The 23677-nt window shown below is 37.2% G+C and overlaps 1 protein-coding gene across 1 annotated transcript in view; it reads left to right on the top strand.

The window, feature by feature from the left end:
* grid2 (glutamate receptor, ionotropic, delta 2) overlaps positions 1-23677 on the top strand; it is a gene marked incomplete at its 5' end in the record, with an annotated part of 543021 nt that overhangs the window by 188020 nt on the left and 331324 nt on the right.

Raw genomic sequence — 23677 nt, 5'->3', positions numbered from 1 at the left:
TCTATCTATCTATCTATCTATCTATCTATCTATCTATCTATCTATCTATCTATCTATCTATCTATCTATCTATCTATCTATCTGAAATTGAATACTTTCGGTGGTTTGAATGTTGTATACAGAAGAGTTTTGCTTTGCTCTCATTAATAATGGAAAGGTTAACTTTCTGTGCAAGGTTCAGTGAGCAATTTCCTTAATAACATCTTGTATGTAGTTTGGTTTACTTATTAAATGAAAACAGAATTGTATTGGCTTTGAGTAGCTAAATTTAATTATACATGATATTAACTTATCTCTTCAGATGAAATGTTATAGAACAATTAGCTAAAAATTGCAAATTGAAATTTTCAAGTACCAAATACCTATACAGTAGGATATAAGTTTGTTGAGATTGTGCTTCAAGGAAGAGAAAGAAAATCTTTCTACTAGATGAAAGTTGACATCAGTGAGCTAAACACAGACTCACACACCACAGACTTCCAAAGACACACAAACACCAGTAGCAGCATGTCAAGTTCCTCTAGCAAAGCTACTGTCACTGTTTGTACCCAAGAGCCAGCTGCTTTGAGAGCATCAGCAGTTTGGGAGGAGTGCTTGGATGTGTGTTTGCATGTAAGCACATGAGCATTTGGTGTGTATCTGTGGTGGTAGACAGCCACCACTAAATGAAATAGTAAGGCAAAACCACTCCCCTGGCCTTAACAAGGAAACTTCTCATAAAAACATTATCACCTTACCGAAACCTTAGCATCTATAATTGAAAACTCAACCCAAAAACCTCCACCACCCCACAGACACACCCACACAGTGACTCATCAGCCCACGCACACACGCACACACGCACACACGCACACAGACAAGGACTTAGCTTTTTAACATGCTACACAGACACACATTTAATGTTTAAACATGGCATTGTGAGATAAGAAAGAGATGAAGGGCATCTGGGTGGCAATAGAGGAAGATAGTGAGTGCGAGGAAAATAAATTTAGCCCAGGAAAATATTTCTGAAGATGGCTGCAAGTTGGATTTCATTTTTCAGCTTTTTAGACAGAAATCCATGTTGAATAAATACTCAAATCAGAAGGTAACAGATTTGAAATAGATTGGAATATTTCACACATAAAAAAGTGATCTAGCTTGTCATTGTAGAAAACTGACCCTTACAAGTCACTTTCCTCATTTTAACCTCTACCAAAAGAGTGCATGGACAGTTAGGGAGGCTAAATATGAAGTGATATTAAGTTAAATGAATGTGAATTGTGTCTGAAAACTTGCAAAGATCTGCTTATGTTATTTTTGGTGTTTCACTAAAACCAAACTTGAATAGTTTTTGTTGTTATTGGGACTGGGGGATGAACTGTGTTGTGCTATTCGATGGGAATATGCTAGAAAAGTTTGTGGAGATTCTGATATACTGCATCATATGATCTATTTCTCCCGTGGTCCTTTATGTAATAATGATTAAAGCAGGAGCCTGGTTGAGGTATTTGTTACTATTCTCGCTTTTAGGAAATATAAACAGTCCTTCCATCCTGCTACTTTCATCTGAGGTATGTGCAAGGTCATATTCAATGCTGAATTAGGCTGCAGTCAAACTATTCATGTTTTTATTTCATCTCAGTGAGACTATTTTAACAGTGTTGACAGGTACTGTACAGGTAGATTCATCATTAAGAATTTGCCAGTTCTTTTAGGGACCAAGAAAAATGAACAACTCTGATTTTAATTACCTTACACAGGATACCCATTTATTTGTTTATTTTAGATGTGATTTATTTTGATTTAGCCTGGGCCCTGAATGTGTATAGGAAGTGTTGTCCCAGCACTAAATAGTGCTCATTCTGTAGTTCTTAGGCAGGAACCTGCTGACCTTTCATACTTAATAAATGAAAGAGTAAAGGTGACCAAATATTCACTGTAATGTCTCCCAGGCTGTGGAAGAAGTTAGCTAAGACACTCTGGTTTGTTAAATCAGTATTTTCTTTGAAATAACTTATAAAGACCTATTTGTAATTCATGGGTTGTAACTTTTCCTCTAATTTTGTTATTTTACACTTTAGACTGCTGAGTTGCGCTTTATTTTATTCGTTGCACTTAGGTCTTGGTTTTAATAGTTCAATACACTTATTTTTAAATTCATAAAGGTGTGAAGTTTAAATTCATAGTAATAATATTAATCATCATCATCATCGTTATCATCATCTTCTCACTGATGATTGGAATGATCTGTATGTTTGTTCCCAAACTCCTCCTGGACAGCATGTTCAATACTTGAGATATTTAGTCTTCATGGTATTCTATGTTGCCGAGCAACCAGACTAGAGTTATAGAGCAAAGAGTACTGGAGCATGGGCTTGTAAAAATAATAATAGTTGATTTGCTTCACTCAGTTCTTGTGTTTCGTTTTGTCTACTTCCATTGGTCTGTATATCTTTTTTTGTCATCTAGCAACATCAAGATAGCAGAGTTGATCTAATTATGTAGCATAATTTAAAGTCACGAATCCATGTTAAACCAAATCTATAGGTTGTTAGTCAATACCATACTAACTGCTATAGTACACGTGAGAAGCTGTGAGATGTGAGTGTGGCGATATGAGTTCGGCTAAGAACTCATAACCTTGTTTAACTACCCTGATGAGACTAGAGACAAGTGGGACTTGATCCAGTTTACCTGAACATTTTGTGTCATACTTTATTCATAGAAGTTAAATTAAAGTTAAAATCGTTTAGGTGTAGGAGTGGAAAAGACAAAACAAAAGCAGCAAGTAACAAATGGTTTAACCCTCCGAGCTCTAACCCCGACACTAACCCTGATTCTTCTTTAATCATCCTCAGCATGCTATAATGATTTGATGCTTCTTTTTTTTTTTTTACAGCAAATATAGTTTTGCTTTTCCCTTAAATTAACATTTGGTGTAGAGTTAAGGTTATCATCAATAATGACTCTCAAACAGTTAGTGTTTTTTGTATTGGCTTTGACCTCGAGTCCCTGAACTTACCGCTGTTTCAGTGATGTCAAAGCGTAGAAATGATTGGGCCTTGAGGGGAACGTGATAAGGTAATTGGAATGGTGCTGGTGCCAGAAGTCAAAGGTTTGTCAAATACTACTTTGTTAAGTTATGGGATATGGGTTTGGGTTAACCCCTTGTGAATGCCAATGGTTTGGTGTCTCGTGGGATTTTTATGTCTCTCACTATATTTTATATTAAATCTCTAAGAGTAGATCCCTTTTGTTGGACCATTTTAATATGTAACTCTTAGTTACATATTTATATAGAAAATATAAACATGAACTATTTATTTAAGGCCATGGACAAGTTTAAATTGAGTGGTTTGAAAGGGAAAAATAGTTCTGTTCATTTCTGGTTTGCAGTAGAAAGTATTTATCAATGAAATACATTTTCTTGCTTACATTTTTTTCTCGCATTTATGACAGTAAATAGAAAATATCTTCATCAAAGACTAAAGAAAGAAAACTGTCAACTGACATTTCAAGCTTTCACTGAAAGTTTATATTGACCTTTATGTGATCTGTAAATGTAGCAATGAAAGGTAGTGTGAAAGTAAATATTGAATCTCAGACTTCAGCTTCGGCATTTGGACTCTCCAGCCTTTGCAGCTTAAACGTAGCTGAATGCACTGTTAGTGTTTCCATGTGGGTTCCTGCAAACAGAAATAACTTTTTCTCCCATTATCATATTACCTCTTGCATGCAACCTTTTTTTTCTGCCCAAGACTGCAAAGTAGTTGCTCTATGAACTTGGGAATACATCATGGGAATGAGTTGAGCAATGGACCTCATCTTTTTAGAAAATTTTTTGAATGAGAACAGGACTTAAACCAAACCAGTGTCTACATTCAGACTTTGGCAATAAATAATGATTGCAGTCAATTAACCAAATAAACACTGGTTTTATCTAATTATTAACTCCATTACTAACCATTTTAATCAGTATTTAGTGCAGTGGTGTTTTGTACCTCTCACAAATCATGGTGCGATGAAGATACATCACTGTTTTTAATAAAACATTTATATTAAATCTTTTTAGATTAAAGTCCTACATGTAAAACACCATATTTTTTTTATTTTTTAAATGTTATGTTAGATTTAGATTTGTTTTATGAAGTAATAATAGCTCCCAGCCTGTCTCTCTCCCATCTGACAGCACTTGTCTTTCAATTATCAAAGCGGATAACTCTGGAGAAATTACATTGTGGCACAAAATTTAGCCTGCCTCTGGATCCCACAGACTGGCTGTTGATTCATCCTTTGAATTATAAACCCCAGCCAGGGTGAGGACCCCCAAATATCCATCCTTCCAATTCTCGCAAAATACACTGTCCTTTTAGATTAGTCATTTCAACAATGATTTTCTATATGGAGTTGGACACGACCAGCTCAAAAGCTAACTTGATATCTATCTTTGCCAAGTCTCTGCCATTCTAGTGGGCCCTGGCACTGTCTTTCATGCAGATATTTTTGCCTGATGTATATTTGAGGATGAAGACCACTATATTTTACCATTTTTGATGCGATTGTCTTGTTTTGAGGGATGTGAATAGCAGTTTCCTCATTTGATTCATAATCAAAATCATCAGATTCTGAATTGACCTCAAGATAGCTTTCAACTTCAGACGTATTCTCTTCAGACAAATCTCTTCCTCTATAATCAAAGTTGAGTTCCAGAGCCTCCAGGGCTGTCAACTGTTTACTTCTGCTGCTTATTTTGTAAAACTCTGACAGAGGAATATATCATATGTAGCTGCAGAGTGCAATGTTGGTAGGACTGCCTTGCAGATAATCTTTATATGTTTTGCTCTTGAGTGTTCACTCAGTGTGGGTGGAGTTTGCCCATGAGAACAGAAAAGCTTCCTGTCCAAAGTTATAACACCACCTGCATTTTTGTTCTTTACACATAGGGTCAGTAATGTGTAAATGGACTGGTTCTGTTATAGCGCTTTTCTACTCTATCCTAGCACTCAAAGCGCTCACAAAGCGCTACACAACTCGCCTCATTCACCCAAGTACTTTTTTCTATGCCTTTTCTATACAAGTGCTTTCTGTCTAACGTTCACACACATACATACTCTGATGGATACATTGGAGAGCAACTTGGGGGGTAAGTATCTTGGCCATGCCGCTTGGAGCAGATGGAGATCAAGCCACCAACTTCTGATTAGTAGGTGACCTGCTCTACCGCCTGAGCTGCTGCCATCTAAAAAAAACTGTGTGTGTATTTTGGTAAAATATGTTTCACAGTTGAAAGAAAGAAACAAACAATTTTGATCTCTTTAATCCCCACTTTCACTGCAAAGGTCAAATTAATCTGAACAGTATATATGTAATATAAATATCTTTTTTTTTTGGGGGGGGGGGGGGATTACAAATATATCAAATTAAACTTTTCCATTTTATATGTTGATTACACCTTTCACGGAGAGCAAAAACTGATCATATTTAAAAAGTACTTTTAACAATTTTTTTTTTAAATTTTTAAATTTCAAAACTGGTCAATTTAGTCTGCAACACAACAGGAGAGTTAAAGCATATAAGTTAATGTATACTTTCATGTATACAATCCTCTTTTGGGGAAAAAAACTAAACAAAACTGAAGAAACACCCAATTCACATTTTTACAAATGTGTGTACACAATATAGAAATGTTTGCACACACACTACATCTGCTCACGCCACAGACGACCTTCCTCTTTAGAGCTATAACAAGCCATCGCCTGGTTCTGTTTATGTGGGGGACGCTACATTAGTCAGCAGACACGACACAGCTGGGAGGTGCAATGTCTCCCACACGTTGGGCTCTCTGTATGTCATTAGCGATCTTGTTTTAGCCATGAATCCTGTGCATAAAGATTTCCACAAATCTCTGCAGAACATCTCTAATGTTCATTGATTCATTACCTGAACATTACCTAAGTCCCATTCAGACCCGCAGAGCCATTTAATTATGTACTTGTTAAACAAAGACCAGTTACATTTTTGCCCAGCAGACTATTTAATGGCTAAACCATGTGTTATTGTTTCTGTTAAGATAGCGTTGTGCTATTTTTGCTTACTGTTTTCAACTCGTGCCATAAAGCAAAAAGTACTTTATGTTATTAACTTTAGTGATGTAAAAGCTGTTTTGTGAACAAACCTTTATTGTTGCCTGCCTTCACACCTACACAGGTAGTCAGTTTGCTCCAGCAGTTTGGCTTTGTTCTTGGACTGTAAAAGTGTTGCAGCAAAAACACCAAAGTATAAATTAGAGAGAACTGTAAAATGGTAGTTTTTAGACTTTGTGTAGGCCCGAAGACATCTGCAGTTCAATTCTTTGCAGTTCTAGACTTTTTATGGCGAACATTATTCAATGTTTCACCAAAGGCTTTGTGAAAAGCTGGCCGTTTTTGAACAATGAGATTCTGATTGCATGTGATGTAGTTACACCAATAACACATTTTGAGCTCTGACAGCAAAGCTAGAGCTTCTACAACATTATACAATGCAAAAAGAACTGTAATAATTTTCAATTCAAGCAAAGAAAAACGTACACCTCATCGTTATAATATTAAATCAAGAAAACAGTTTTTGTTTTAGCAGCTCTCTGCTGCTGAGGAACTTTGAATGTCATTGTGAAAGAGCTCTGACACCTCAATGAGTAAATGATTATTTTCTAAGAACAACAATGTCCTTAAAGTCTAAAGGCGAAAACCAAAGAGACTTCTGGCAGTCGTCTGACTTTCTCACTAACTGTCTTTCCCTCACTCGATCTCTTTCATCTGATGTAAGGTACAGAGCAGGCTATTATCTGTCAGGAGCTCATTTTCTGGTTCCCACACTGCCACTGTGGCCGATCAACATCTGATGGGATAGGCAGTGTCAGAGAGCTAATCCTAATGATCTGTCTGGTGAGAGAGATTGAGTGACGAGTGGAATTAGGAAAAGATAAACAAGCATAGTCTATAGATGCACGGTTCTGAGAGAAGAGAGACAAAAAAGAGGAAAAGCACATTAGAATGAGCGAGAGAATAATGCTGCAAAATGGAGGGGAGTGAGCAAGCAGCTGGATTGCCGAGGTAAGCTGGAGAATCTGCCTATCACCGTCACTCACCCCGCCCTATCTGTCTAACTGAGCTTTGCAGGCTTTCTTATTCATGCATTCTCTATCTGATACTTTTGTATTCATGGCTGTTTTGAGTGTAACTATCAGGAATATCTTCTGTAGATGAAATACCCAATTGCATTATGATTATGATTAAGGACTCAAAGCCACAGTTTAAGTTAATAGTAACCATTGGGAAGTAAAAAAAAGGCAGTGCTGCTTTGGGCAGTCATTTTATTGTGTCATCTTGATTTTTTTTTTCCTTTCTCTCATCCTCTTGCTTCTTATACGTTGGACATTTTTTTATTGTTTTTAACTTCTCTCCCTGCATGATCTCATTGTCCCTTTCTCATGTTTTCTTACAAGACAGGGGTTAATGGAGAGATAGACCTGAACTTAGGAACTGTTTACCGTGAGCGTTACGGTAAACATTCAGTTTACATTCAGTCAGTCAGAAAAAATAGATGTTTTAGCCAACCTTCGGTTCAAGATTGACTCAGCGCGGTTTCATCCTTCTTGAACGCATAAAACTCTTTTTTCGTCAGCCATTCACTCATCATCATTCAATTCCACCCATTATTAGAGAAAATGCAATTTAGTTTGACATAGAAAAGCTTCATAACATTGTTCCATTTTGTATTGCTATCTTAAATGTTCTTTACCGTTATCATAAAATTGGATGAAATCTAAGGTAAAGGTTAAAAAATACCTAACAAGGTGGCAAAAGAAAATATAAACATTTGTTTATTTACCTCCTGTTACCGAAAATACGTATAATAGAATAGAATCGAATATATAATGTTTATACTAATATCTGCAAGTCAATCAAGCCAGAATTCATCTATGTTATTATCCCATTAGTGAAACTTTTGAATTTCCAAGCTCTTCTCTGGTTCCAAATATTGTCACTCTTGTCAGATGAAAAATAAGATACTGAGTGTCCCAGTTCATATGCATAAAGAGATATATAGTAATTATCTGTGAGAGACAGCAGCATAACTGTTGTAAAGCACTGGCAACTGTCAGAATGGCTGCTTGTCAAAGAACAAACAGTTTCAGCACAACTTATATATTTATTAATCTCTCATTTCAACTTTTACCATAATCATCAATACAACATCACAAGTTGCTTGTAAGGTGGGAAACAGATGGTCTGGTTTGTTCTTCATAGCTGTCTTTGTTGTCATCCATTTAGATGTTGTCTCAGTTTCTAAATCTCCTCCTGCATGACAAGAACATTGCCCATCTGTAGACACACACACACACACACACACACACACACACACACACACACACACACACACACACACACACACACACACACACACTCTTTGCATCTCTGTATGTTGACAAAAAAGTGCTCATCCTAGTTGAGTGTGTAATTTTGTCAAGTAGACTTCAGATTCACAAAGACAAGAAAAGAAAATTTCATTCCCTCTTTTTTCCTCCGTGCAAAGATGTAAAGCTCATTTGGATTACAAATAATAATTTTACACCTAGTAGTTCAACAAATGGCACCACATGGATATTTAATTTCAGTATCCCGCAGAGCATGCTAGGTAACTGGTAAATAAGAAGGATTATTTAACTTAATTATTTACCTCAAATATTTACACTTCAAATATTTCTACTTATTTTTTGTTATTAACCACCACAGACAGTATTAAAGATGGACGTAGTGACATCACCCTTTGTTCTGTCCTATGTTGAAGCTTCGAGAACAGCATTTTCTTTGTCACTATCTTGGTGTTTTGAAACCAAATGTGATGATGAGAGGCAGAATTGAATTTGTTGTTGCTGTTGTTTTATACACCATGACTCGAAATGACAGCCTGAGCTGATAAACACAGCAGTAAAGAAGTCCCGGCAGAGGGCTATTTTCCTGTAGCCTTCTATAGGATCAGAAGTATTTTTGCAACCACAACTTCATCCCTAGTAGCTTTTAAAAAGAATGTAGGTTTGAGGCACTTCTACATTTTTTCCCACTCATGCTATGATGTTAATTCTTTTCCTAAGAAATGGATCTAGGGCCCATTTGTCTGGCTGATTATTCAGTTTGCTTCCAGCTCATTGTGGAGAATCTCATGTCATTCCCAGGTCAACCAGGATATGTAATCACTTCAGAATGTTCTGGGTCTGCTCCGGGTTTCCCTCCCAGTTGGTCATGCCCAAAACACATCCATGTGGAAGTGTGTAGGAGGTATTTTAATCAGGTGCCTGAAACCACCTCTCAAGCCTCCTTTCAAAATGAGGAACTGGTTTTATGATGAGCTTCTTCAGGATGTCTCAGGGCTTCATAGGGATGAGCCCAGACGCTCAAACAAGGAAACTCTAATCACACTTTTGTTGGATTACAATTTGAATATTCCTAAACGGAAAATGAAGTCGAATATCTGTGAAAGGGAGGAAATGTATCTAATAAATATTTAGAGTGGATAATTTAGACGATAAAGATGACTCTTCACATACTGTATGTACTGAAGCTTATAGTCAAAACAGCTTCTTTTTTGAGTTGACATATGAGTAGCCAGTGAAACAGCATGTGTCATACAAATGAAATTTGATTACAGATTTTCATTCCACAAATTAAGATTTTGAACATATATTTAACTTAATTTAACTGAAAGAATATGTTAAGCTTTGGCCACAGCGTCTGTTGAAACCTACTATTGAAGCCTGTCAAATATATAAAATTGTTTTTCATCTTTGTTATGGCCTACAGACATAATATTATTATGTAATCATGTATGTATGTTTGTATTTTTTTATTGGTAATTTTGTCATTCCAGTCTTTAGTCTAGTAGTATGGGTCAAGTGTGTCAGTCTTATTATAGTGAAAGGTTGATTTAGGATAAGTTGTCCGGGTTTCTGGAACTGTAGAGAATTTTATAATATCCATTCAGAGGGCATATGTGCCAATTAGCTTAGTTAACACTATGCCCTTTGTGACTATTGCAATCTTTACAGGGCATGGAACTGCCAGGCAGTGCTTCACCTGTCTGTATTTTATTGACTGTCTGATTTGTGACTGATTTGCATACTCTAGCTTACTTGACTGAATAGCATGCTTTCACACTGTGCTGTGTTGATGCCTCTTGGTTGTTGGAGGGTTGTCAATACACTTGTTAGCCAGCTGGTTTAGGTGGATCGGCACATTCTATTAATTAGTCATGTGGCTGTGTGGTGAAAAAGCCAAGCAAAAACCAACCACACTTCAGGGATCTTTAGCTGTCGATTCTAAAATAAGAATTTGCACATTTGAAATCCCACTTGTAAAGTTATTGTAGAAAAAAAAATATATATTAGTATGTCCACATATATAGTTATAGGGGAAATGATCCCTCTTGGCAAAAGAAGGGAAGTTATTAGCTTTAATATTTACTGCTGCTATAAGAAATGAAATAAAATAAATGTTTAGGAAAATCTCTGTTATAATTTGAATCATAATTTTATGAGATCACACAATCTCATATTTATTTTATTTTTAATACAAACAAAGTACAAATACTAAAAACAAAATTTATACATGTGCAGTTTTCCGTTAATAAATGCGTAGCCGAATATTATATGCATTGTGTTAAATATATTTTATTGCATGTATGTGTTGCACATATGTAACATGACTATTTTGTAACACAGCATAACACAGACAGTTCAAATACTATTACACTGTTATCGACAAATGTTCATTTAAAAGAAACATTTCTGAGGGTTTGGACAATATTTCCTTTAACTCTTTATATCTTATCCTAATAAAGTTTACCAGAAAGAAGTAAATGAAATGTAGGACCCAATAAGACATGGGTATTTTATCCAATCATCTTCCAAGTACTACTGGCTTCTTTCTTTTTCCAGTTCACTTCACAGATGGTTTTGTTTAGCAAAACATCTGGCACATCGGTTAATTGATGAAAAGCTTTAAAGTTGTAAAAAAAACAAATGTAACTATTACAATTGTGTTATTTTTGTTTTTTGTTAGTTTTCTGTGGGTTTACTACACCATGTGTCAGCAGTGGTGCACTGGTTGGTGGGCGGAGAACTAGAAAAGCATGGAGGAAGCTATTAGCTAAGTGACAGCAGTTTTGAGTTGTTTCAGTTTGTAACACTAAAAGCTTCTCCGTGCATGATGATGATGATACTTTCTATGGGTCATAAAAATCCACTCTTATGTTATGTATTTTGCTGCTTTGTCTGGTGACCTATTTCATTTTTTGTTCCATTATTTATGTCCCAAAACTCAGAGACGGATTAAAAAAATTGGCAAGTGAATGGTTCTTTAGCTCCGAAAAATACGATGTGTCGATTTGCTAAACTAATCCTTGCAAGTCATGATGTGGAGCAAATAGGACATTACAGGTGTTACAAAAAAGGGCATCAATTATCCAATTCCCAGCCTATGTTCTGGTAAAGTGCCCATGTAAATGGAGATGATGATATGAAAGTGGTGCGTAAACACAAGCATTCTTTTCATCAAAATTTATAAAGCTGTGTGTATCCATGTGCCTCTTGGATCAATTTTATGTGTTTAAACATCAAATTTTCATTTGTATTATACTTTTTTTTGAAGTGAAAAGGACCGCAAAGAAGTGCAGTTTCACAAACTGTCAAAGTCACGAAAGGAGTAGGGAAAAGGGAAAAGTGCTTCAGTCACAAATCACAAACAGAAGAAAAACTGCTGTAGGAAAGGAAGTCACTCTAAGAGGAAAGGATCCTGGCAGAGGAACAGGAATAGTCAGCTTAGTAATAATGAAAACAACCAAATGGCTGCAGCTAATAATAATACTAAATAACAATAAGAGGTGAGATTATACCTTAAATTATTTATGCAAAGTTTGGAATGATAAATTGCACGTAAAATTTGTATTTGAGTTTATTAGCAGAAAGCAGTCGGATTTGTTTAAGATAAAATTCTCTCACACCTTATTTTTCCCTTTCTACTTCACTGTATTGTCCTTGCTTTCCTCAAAAAATATGCTGGAGGTTTTTGTGATCTACTTGCAACTTTACTACACAAACATAATGTGTATTAAAAATGCAGTGAGCTCACATCCGACCCTTTGTGTTTGTAGGTCAAAGCTAATAGGCGCTTGAATGACCAGTTCTGTCATTACATTGGTCATTAGGCAGCTGTTGTTGTTATACCTACAGCGGATAAAATGATTGAACACGTCACCAATTTGGTAAGCAAATATATTTCTACTGATGCTATTAACATGGAATTCTCATTATTACACATAATTTATGGGCATCTGTGGTCTGATTTCTTTGCATGTGTGGATTGGATAGGTTGTTACCGACATCTGCTGAGAACACCAATGTTCAACACTTATTTTACCCGCTGTATATGTTCCTTGGCTTCAGGCATACTGCTGAGCTAGACTTAATCAACTAGTGAAGGTAGGTCCACAACAGGAGAAACATTAAAGGTAAGGAATGGGAAATAAGAAAATAACTACAGCAAATAGACTTAATGAATCGTCCAAATGAGCACCAAGTGTCAAGAAGCAGAGGCATCAGCCGCCCCCCCCCCCCCCCCATTACATCTCTAACAACACCCAAGCCCATGTAAGCTCCAATATAAACACCAGCCGACGACTGAAAGGTACCAAAAATGACTTTTTTAAAGAATGCAATTTTACACAGCCTTGTAATAGTGCCCTGTTTAGTATAAGAAAAATAACAAATAAATAAATAAAAACAGCCATTGAGAGTCCAAGTTTTTTTGGCATCACTGTAAAACTGCAAGAATTGGATTTCATGTTGCTGGAGAACTACTTTTATCTGTCAGCATACAATCTCATTTATCACTAGGAGAGGCTGTCCAAGAAGCCTCTTCAGAATAACAGTGGGACCAAAGGAAAACAAGATCATCACTTCATTGCTAGACTATATCTTTAATGGGTTTATTCACTGAAATAGCATCATTTATTTAAAACCCTTTGTGGATTTCTTAATATGAAACAAGAAGGGGGGGTGTAACGATATAACTACCTTCTGCTACTTGATGGAGTAGATGTGATTTGTGCAGCACTGTCTGTAGAGTCTAGCCTCAGTAGTTTGAGTTTTGCACACTAAAATTCATCCACTGGTTAGCATAAATAGACCATGGAGTAGACATATTGTAGAGAGGTGAAGCAATGAGTCATTACAAAAAAAGTAAGGGCAATTTCCTTTTTGGTCATTATTGATTGACGCAGGAAACGGTATTCATTATATCTGATAAAAGTGCAATGATTGTTTTTCCCGTGCTTCCTTCTGCATATATTGGAGTCTTTCTAACTTTGCCTTTTGTTCTCATTTGACACATTTGAACACTGTGACTCAACAGCATCACACCATTCCCAGTTGAAAAATTGTTCTTTGGTGAAGATGATATATTTTATGAAAAAGTGCAATTCAGATGGCAGAAATTGTGCATTTTCTCACCAGTGGTGAATAATTTATCATTCCGTGTCCAATTTAAGGCTTTTATCTTTATAACCTAGCCGGCCAATAGATTTCATCTTCCTCAAAACATTTTCCATGCCAACATTAAATTCACTTTGACCTCTAGCATTTTAAAAAATATAGTGAACTTAGCCGGGGAGTTTTATGGGCGGTTCATCATCTGGATTTGTCTTTTTTACAGTTTGTGGGTATGAGAGAGTAGTAATGCACTTACTAAGAGGCTCTGAGTCAGTATGTACCAATCTTAGCAAAGACAATGGAAAGCGGAGGAAGCTGTTGCACAAAACAGCACTTTATAAATGATGGATTAATGAAAATTGTTCACAGGTTGTATTTTAAAAGGTTATATTATAAATATGTCCTGTTCCCCACCAAGCTAACCTGTGTTGAGTGCATATCAGTCTTTTGTTCTGCAGTGCTGAGTTGTATGACCACTGTTTTTCCTCCTAATTCAGGCCACCTCATTGTGAGCAATTCCCAGGCACTCTTGGAAACTAGATTTTTAAAATATTCCCCGTATTTCGCAACCCTTCAAAATACAATAAGCAATTTGCAATTTCCTAACTTGGTAGAATACACTGTGAAATGATTGCCAGGCTCACCTTGGCTTTTTTCATCCCCACTGTTTCAACTGATGAAGTATCTGGCTGATTACTGAGATATTTGTATATCGCCATACTAATTTATAATAAAAATCTTAGCATGCATTACCATGATATATGTAATATTCAATATATTCATCATAAAAATAGAAACCCCTTTTGTGATTTGGACATGATTATTAGAGAACTGTGAAAAAGAGTTGAGCCACGTTTTGCCTCATTTGTTTGTATTGTAGTAGCCAGACTTGAGTCTGACTGTACTTCTTTAAGATTTTCATTGGTCTTTTTTTGTTTGCTTTTTGTTGGACATCAGCTGCTTTTTTACTCATTTTAAAATAACGTTGTGTTTATAGTGGGGTTCCATCAAGACAACAGGATGACTAAATGTAATGTGTTTGACGATCTACTTTTCCCCACTACATTGCTCAAGCCTTTTAATTCAATTTTAAGACTTATTTGTAGTTTTCATAAAACATTGTATTCACAATTAAATTTACGATTTTAAGTGTGGTTAGATCATTTCATAGTGTCCTTGTTGTTTCTTTTCCTATTTTAATGGTTAGAAATATTTCTCCACCTCTTGTCATTTTAAGCTAATAGTAAATAAAAGTAAAGGTTTTTTGCTAATATAATAGATATTTATTTAACTACAAAGGTAATAATATTTTACAATTCTTCAGCCAGGAGGGAGTGCAGAAAGGTGAACTTGTCCATGTAGAGCACAAACAGTATGTTTTAAAATGTGTCATGTTAAACTGATAAATGGTGGCAGACGATGTTTTTCTTCAACAATTCAACAATTTCTTCAGTTGCATATATGAAATAAGCCAAAGTTTGTCAGGCATTTAACCTTACTTTTGTGCAAGCAAGACAATTCCTAAGGAGGTATTAGTTAGCAAACATGAATCTTTGAGGCACTCTGGTACTGGGGCAAGTGTGACAATAAAACATGTTCTGCAGCTTCAGGGTCTTCACCATAGTTACAGTTCCCTATGTAGTGTTTCCTTATTATAAAAAGCTTATGGCCATGCCACCCTGAGCACACCCCATCTCATCCGGTTTTGGAGGCTGCCTGGGAAGCGCTGTAAGCTTGTAATACTGGAGGGTCTTTACAATATAAAGCACCTTGAGGCAACTGCTGTTGCGATTTGGTGCTATATAAATGAAACTTATCCCACAGGACCCACGGGAGCCCCTATATGGGTTTTCTTTGGGCAAGCCCATTATGGGTTTCTGCCACAAAACAGTCATGGGGACCCCGACTAGTAAAACTACATGGGCCAAGCTTGTATGGGCTGCCCACGGGGAGAAAAAAGAAAAGCTGAGGTGTGTTAAATTACACAAGAATTTGACTGCTGTTATGTAGTGATGCATCCAAGTTTGAAATTTGTGTTTCAGATCATCATCAAGTCATCAGCTACTTTTCCTGAAAACTGCTTAAAGAACTTTCAGGAATGCTTGCCTAACAGAGTTTGGTCTAAGTTTACAAATAAAGGTGGTCATACCAAATATTGACTTTCAAGCTATACAATTATTGCCTTTTTTACTCTATTCCCATTTATGTCTGGATATGTTTCAACAAATCACTTCACCCATTTCCCATTTTTCAAGCCAAATATACAGACATGATTGGTGGCTCAAAACTTTTGCATAGTACAATTGCAATTGCTTTTTTCTGTCCAGCCATTCAACATTTAGGCTTGCTTTCATTCCAGGAGACTACTCTCATACAGACTACCACTGTGTCATGGCTTTAAATGCCAGCCGTGTGACACAGTCATGTGCAGATATTAATCTTACTGCATTAGAAGTCATTTGCAGTAATTAAAGCTCAACCTACACATGCTGCATGTATGTGATTTAATATTGTTCATTATATTAGAAAGTGAACAGTTAGCAAATCAGTGTAGATGTCTCCTACAGCGTACTGCCCCCTAATGAAGTTCGCAGCTCACAATCATCACAGACATCACCCACCAACAGGAAATGTGTGTGTGGGAGGTAAACTGTAGTTGGCCTGCAGAGCAATATTTATACTGACTAATTGGTGTTGTCAGTGTTGTCCATTCGGTGGCCTGATTGTTATAGTACACATCCAGCTATTTAATGCATTTCTCTGCAACATTTCTGCCAGCACTGTAGTGTCTGATCAACACTCCTGATGTACTGTAATCAGGAGAGATGCTGGATAAAATCCCTTTATTCAGCCCTGTGTGTGTATTAGAAATCTATCCATGTAATAGCAAGCCCCTGCTTGCTCGTTGTCTCTATATTAATTAACCTTTATGGACTGTCTGCCAGTTCTTCACTTTATTATCTATCTTCTGGAGCAAACACACTCACTTGCATACATACAACGAAAGACAGATGAACATTGTGGGGTCTTCACTCCACTCTGTCTGTGACATTTACCACTCTGGTAGAGTGTAACACTTAAGTAGCAAGGGTATTGAATGCAAATGTGTGGGTGTGTGGTCAGATATTGGACTGGACTGGATGTCATGGAGACTAATGAGAAGGTTACCTTTTTGATAATGGTGTTTGATATATAGGAAAGTATTGTCAGGTGTACTAGAACTCTAGAACGTTAGAGTTCATTATCGGTGCTAAAAACAGAATATAGGTTTAGAGAATCTTTTAGAGAATGAGACCGATGAAAGCACTATTCAAATCTGAAAATCCAGACGGGATTGAGTGACTGTATGTGGAAGACAGGATAGTGCAGATTAAAAAAACCCCACTGAAGGTTAAAGACACAGCACGGTGGAAGGACAATAGTGAGAGATAAGTGAATAAGCAAGCCCTTCTCACTCCTGGGGCTTCAAATGTTGCCATTCTGTCAAAGCCCCTCAAAGACATGAAAAAGGTATCCTTTCTCTTTGGTGCTGTGACTCGTCTGGTAAAGCAGTAGGAAGACTGATGTCAGTACCAACCATGAACATATGGACCCTTGTTTCACAAAGTTCAGGGTTGATAAACCAACCCAAAAACCTCAAAGTGGAAAAAAGAGTGAAAAGTGAACGAAAACGAAAGTGCAAAATACAATGGGACCTGGACAACTGCCTTGTCATGCAGATTTTATCACTAATTTAAGCAGAACTCTTATATCAAGGCTTCTAACATCCTTTGTGGATGATGTTTCAAGATACAAAGAATACTTTGCCTGTATACCCATGACATTTGTGGCTTGTTACAAAATGGCAGCAATTGATTCCCTAGGATGAGAACACAATGGGATTAGCATTCAAATAAGGGTCTAAGGTGGATAGTGAGAATAAGAAGGTAATAAGTACAATGAGGAGGACATAGAGATGGAAATATAAAACACTGTGGTAAATATTAACATTGGCTGGGGAATAGAAGACATATTCAAAAAACAGAGTAAGACATCTCTATTAGGCTGTCAGGGACGATACCTACATTTGTTCCCCAAAATCAAAAATAACAAATCTTCAAGTGTGTTTCTGTTTTATACAGTATAGTGGTTTTATTTTAATCACCAGCTACTATCTGCGTTTCTTTGAGTTTAATGAATCTGCTTTCTCCTCTGGTAATGACGCGTGTGATATATTGATTTGTGCCTCTTTTATATATCTTTTCTGATTTGCACTTGTTCATATTAACAGATGCTGCTGAAAGTCAGACCTGACGCAACAAGCCCATTAATACTGCGGCTCGCGTAGCAAAGCTTGGCATCCGTCTCGTATGTTCTTTGCATTCTTCTGTTTGGCTCACAATCTCAGAAAGCCAGCAGATTTTAGATGGAGGACTCTCCTCCGTCTGTGTTGGTCTAGACAATTGTCATCTGGCAGGCACTCAATATCCAATGCCCACAGTTCTTGTCTCTTGCTTCCAGATGCAGCATATACTTGGCATCATCCTCCACATTGCTATCCGCTTTCCTATGGGATGGAAAGCCATACTCACTCCCTCCTCTTTCTAAACCTCTTTACAGACTATCAGTACATCCTTTCAGTGCCCTCAGTAAGCAAATCATTGGTTTACAAGGGAAAACAGGTGTAAGAGCCCATTCCTGCCAACTGCAAGAAGGCACAGCTGTACATGCTTGTCCTAACCGTGCTACAGCACATTTGAATAACATTTTGATCTGGGATGAATGCCAATATTACTGTGGCAGAAAGTGCAGACAAAGAGGAAACAACACAGTCCTTTTCTCTATTATGCATGTCTGACTATGTTTAGCTGTAAAAAAGTTTAGCTGTAAAACCATGTGACATGAAGTAGGTCCTCCAAAATGTAGATCTTTCAAATGAATTGCTTTCTTACTGTGATATAAAATACTTTGACAGTATAGTTGTGGATTTCTTTCAGTGTCTCTGATGGTCAAAATAGGTAAAAGCAACCTGATGATATGTAATAGAGTATGCTTAAATATTAGAAATGAGAGATGTAGTTTTCAATGTAAACAAAAAGAAAAAAACAAAAACAATAAAACCCAGCTTCTCACGTGTTACAAGAAGCACAGGTTACCTGCTGCATTAGTGACTCCTACTGGCTTGCTGAGTCACGTGCACAATGACAGATGGTAATATATCAGCCTCCCTGTGTGCGCTTCTTGACAAGTGGAAAGGTGCAGCTGACGGGAAAGTCCTTCCCCGAGCAGACTTAACAGACCACAGGAAACTGAAAATAAAAACTTTCGGGAAAATGAGAATATTTTATAGGAGGAAAAAGTTATACCTTTTAGATGTTCAGATTACACAGTTTTCAGTGTACGTACAACTAATTTGCCTTGTTTTTAAAATTGAGGAAAAAAAATTCTTATTTTTATGGAAAGATTGAAACAAGTGCAGTAGTCTTCTGTAGTCGACTAATTTGGCCTGGTGCAAGGCAGATAGTGGTAAGTTCACTGTTGGGTCAGGTCAAGGGCAGAAGTCATCAATATTTAGTTTATAAGCTGATGATACTCTTAGACTAAGGACATGCAAGCAGTCACAAAAGTGCAATAGTTTATTTTGAAGGATGCAGTGGGCTAGATCCACAATGAACAGTAAACCTGAGAGATGCAGCAGCAGCACCACAGATCATCTGCTCACATAGCCTGTGCACAAAGAAAACAAATCTAGTGGAGCTCACAGTACAAATCAATGCGAGAGATATTTTGAGGCATCTGAGTCATTTTTCCTACTGCATAGCTACACTAGAGCTTAGGGTTCCCCTACCTGCCAAATCCCACTTTAACCTCTGATTACAAGTGACCCTAAGTCAACCTCTCTCACGGTCAATGTGTTCAGCCTTAAACCGTGGCATCGCTAGGCTGTTTTTCACTCTGCTCATCACTGTCTCCTCTTCTCAACCGGAGGGAACGGGAAGGATGGACAAGGAGTGAGTGGGTGTGAGACAGGGAGAAAGTGCAACATAGGGAAGAAACCTGGCCAAACAATTCTGCCCCGTCATTAATTGGCAAACAATAAGGCTGTTTATACCTGCCAGTAAGAATCTGCGGCCCTTGGCTAGCCATTTCTCAGGGCTTCACAGTTTGATGATCTCCTGTAATTTATTTTTATCTGGCTTACATTATGTTTTGAATTTTGAATTCTTTTAAGCAATTTAATGATTTTTCTGCTCATTCTCTTTCTGTTTTCTTTCTTTCGCTCTTTCTTTTTTCTCTGAATTAGGCAGCCAATAAGGCATGACATGAGGTGAGAGGGAATTATGGGTACAGAAGTTTATTGTTCCTACACACATATCTCATACTTTTTACCTTATTGCACAGGGTGTATCCCTGGGCTCTTTGCCAAGTGTGTATGTGTGTGTCTTCATCATAAAATCATGTCTCTTCTTAGGTGACCAAATTTTGTCAGAATGCAAACATTTTTTTAAACCTCTCATTTACTGCAAAGGATTTCATTTTCTGACATGTGATTATATAATTTCTATAATTGATGACAATAAAAGTAATTCATTCAGAATTGAAGAAAGAAAAAAAAAGCTGTTTTGGGTACTAACCTTTTAAAATCGGGGATAATTGCAGCTTAGTTCAATAAAATATTTGAAATCCATTAATTTGAAACTAAATAGAGCTGTTGAGAGGTTGTGATGATGCAACAGGACCCAAGGACTAAATTATACTAATGTAATAGCACACAAAACAAATGTCAATACATGAAGCCTAGGCAGGCCTAGAGGAGAGGTACTTCTTTTTCATGAAACTAATTGAAGCCCAAGTTTGTCAAAATGTACAGCTGGTAGGGGGAATGCAAGGAAAGAAAAGGTTTTGATAAACATGAAATTACATTTTAAGCTTTTTTTATAGTGTCCTTAATGCCTTTTTCTTTGCTTTAGTATTATTATGAACACTCATTGTACTCTGCACACACACTTGCACTATGCTACTGTGATCTAATGCTTACTTTTCCTTAGTTCCCTATTGTCTTTCTCTTCACTTGTCTTTGCTCTTCTTACCTCCCGACTGGTCTTTTCATCACAGTTTTCTAGCATTCTGTAACAGGTTTTTATTATTCTGCTACTACCCTCCCTATTGGTATTGTCCCCTATCGTTCTATTGGTAGTATTTATTGATTACACTTTACACTGATTTGCATTTACATTCACCTGTCACATCATTAGTTACACCTTGCATGTCCCAGATTGGATCCCATTCTTTCTACAGAACTGCTTTAATTCCTAGATAGATTCAAGAAATTGCTAGAAACACTCTTCAGAGATTTTTGATCATATTGACATGATAGTGTTATGCAATTGCTGCAGATTTGTCAGCTGCGCATCCATTATTCAAGTCTCCTGCTCCACCACATTCCAAAGGTGATGTGGTGCCTAGTGATTGTGGAAGCCATTTGAGTACAGTGAACACATTGTTAGTGAACTAACTCGTTGTGATGTTCAAGACACCACTTTGAGATGATCTGAGCTCTGTGAGATTATACTGCTGGAAACAGCCATCAGAAGTTGGTTACTTTGTAGCAATAAAGGGATGGACGTGGTCAGGAACAATGTTCAGGTAGGCTGTTGCATTTAAACAATGCTCACTTTGTTCTAAGGGACCCAAAGTGTGTCAAGAAAATATCCTGCACACCATTATACCACCAGCCTGAACCACTGATACAAGGAAGGAAGGGCCCACACTTTCATTCTTCCTATGCTAAATTCTTACCCTACTATTTGAATATTGCAGTAGAAATTGAGATTCATCAGACTAAATAATGTTTTTCCTTGTCTCCTATTGTCCAATTATGTGAGCTTGTATGAATTGCGGTCTTTGTTTCCTGTTTTTAGCTGACAGGACTGGCACCCAGTGTGGTCTCCAACATGTTGTGCTCTTCTGCATGTCTCGGTGGAAACGAGTGGTTATTTGAGTTGCTGTTGCCTTCCTATTAGCTTGAATCAGAGAATCGCCCCTTACTTAGTTGTGGGGAAAATTCCCACTATCTGTGAGTATCTCAGCATTTTCTGAGATACTCACACCGGTATGTTTAGCACCAACAACCTCATTCAAAGCATTTTAAATCCCCATGCCTTCCCATTGCTAATGGCCTCCGTGCTACGTCGCACTTTGTGGTAAAAAGGATCCAACTCCAGCTCCAAGTAATGAGTGTTTAAAAGACAATACTTTTCAAAAGCAGGGAAACACAAAGGTGTGGTGGTTAGCACCATCACTTCACAATAAGAAGAATCCACTGGCCAGCTAAGGAATTTCTGTCTAGAGTTTGTGTCTTCTCTCCTCTCTTCAACAGTCCCAAGACAATTAACACATTAGGCTGATTGGTAAAAATTGACCATGGGTGTGAAAATTAGCATGGATGGTTGTCTGTGTCTAAGTGTTAGCCCTGTGCCAGATTTGTGATGCTCCAGGGACTCTTTTCTTACAACAACTGCCATAGGCTCGAGCCAAAACCGTGACCCTGAATTGGATATGCAGAATCAAATAGATGAATGGATGGATGAGTGGTTAGACACCATCTTAGAAACATGGTTTTAAACAGATGCTTACTCTGGATGGCATTACCCTGGTCTCCAGTTGAGTAGTTTTTAACCAGGATATATCCTTTATATTAAACAAATCTGTAGGACTACTGTCTTGCTTTGTGGAATATTGCTAAAATTAGACACATCCTGTCTCAGAGTGATGCTGAAAAGCTAATTCATACATTTATTACTCCTAGGCTGGACAATTGTAATTCATTATTGTCAGGCTGAAACCCTCTTTTCACCCTGGAAAGAGTACTGACAGGTACTAGAAAGAGACAGCATATTTCTCCCAAATTGGTTTCTCTTCATTAACTCCCTGTTAAATTCAGAATCAAATTTAATAAATAATAAAATGACAACTAAATAATTGGTCAGGCCCCATCTTATCTTAAAGACATCATAGCACAGCTTAGTACTATCACCCCAATAGAGCACTTTGGTATCAGACTGCTGGTTTACTTGTGGTTCCTTGGGTATTTGAAAGTAGAGTCAGATGTATATAAACTCCTCTGTATTTAATTATTAGATGGCTGCTCTTCCCTCAGTCTGGTTCTGCCAGAGATTTCTTCCTGTTTAACGGGTGTTTTTCTTTCCCACTGTCACCAAATGATTGCTCAAAGGGAGTCATCTGACTGTTGGGATTATCTCCGTGTTATCGTAGGGTTTTTACTTTAAAATACAAAGTGCCTTGAGGTGACTTATGTGTACTTACAAAAACCAGAGTTTAAATTGTTATAAATATATATACACTTTTAAGCAGAAGCTACAAGTAATGGCTGGCCATAATTGTTCATTTAAAAGTGATTAGAGAAATCAATATAGAACCTGCAGCTCTAAACAGTCAGTGCTGGGCTTAGAGTGGAGAGTAGGGGCGATTGTTTATATGTGGATGGGAGTGTCAGGGTGGGTGGCTGTTTGTGTGTTGTTTTTACATTGATTGCTTTTGCTGATGCACGTGCATGTTAAATTGTGCTTGCCGTGTTGTCCCTCAGGGGTATAGACTAGTGATTATTTTAATGGTTTCAGTACATTTTAACTGTGCAGTAGCTTACCTGCTATTGCTTTACTTTATTTGTGTCAAGCCATGTTGCTTACCTTGATTTCTGGCTTTGGTCTCTTTGTCTATATATCCTCTTTCAATCTCCCTTTCCTCTTTCCTTTCTCTCCTCCATTATAGTTTTGCTTAATGTTCCATGCTGTATTGTTATTATTTCTAAATAAACCTATTTTCATTCTCAGCCTCGTCCATGTTGTTTTACTTGTAGCATTACCTTTCACAACAACCTGTTCGATTCTGTTACGGGTCTTGTATAATTTTTTTTTTTTTATGTGGCCTTTATGTGGCCCTCAGGGACCCATGGAATAACCCACCATGCTTACCATAATGACAATTCGCCCAGTGTATTTAGATTTCCACATATACACAAGCGTGAACACACACTTGTTTCACACAACACCTCGCTACAAACATTAACATCCTACACCTCTCTCTTAGCCTGGGGTGGTTTTAACGAATCCTTATAATGTGCGTGTACTCACATCAACATGCAAATACACATCTACACACACACACACA

This window comes from Haplochromis burtoni, unplaced genomic scaffold, assembly GCF_018398535.1.
Source record: "Haplochromis burtoni strain Fernald_Lab_line unplaced genomic scaffold, NCSU_Asbu1 Contig_18, whole genome shotgun sequence".
NCBI classification, from domain to species: domain Eukaryota; kingdom Metazoa; phylum Chordata; class Actinopteri; order Cichliformes; family Cichlidae; genus Haplochromis; species Haplochromis burtoni.
The sequence above is the reverse complement of the archived record's forward strand: the minus strand, read 5'-3'. Positions and strand labels throughout refer to the sequence as shown.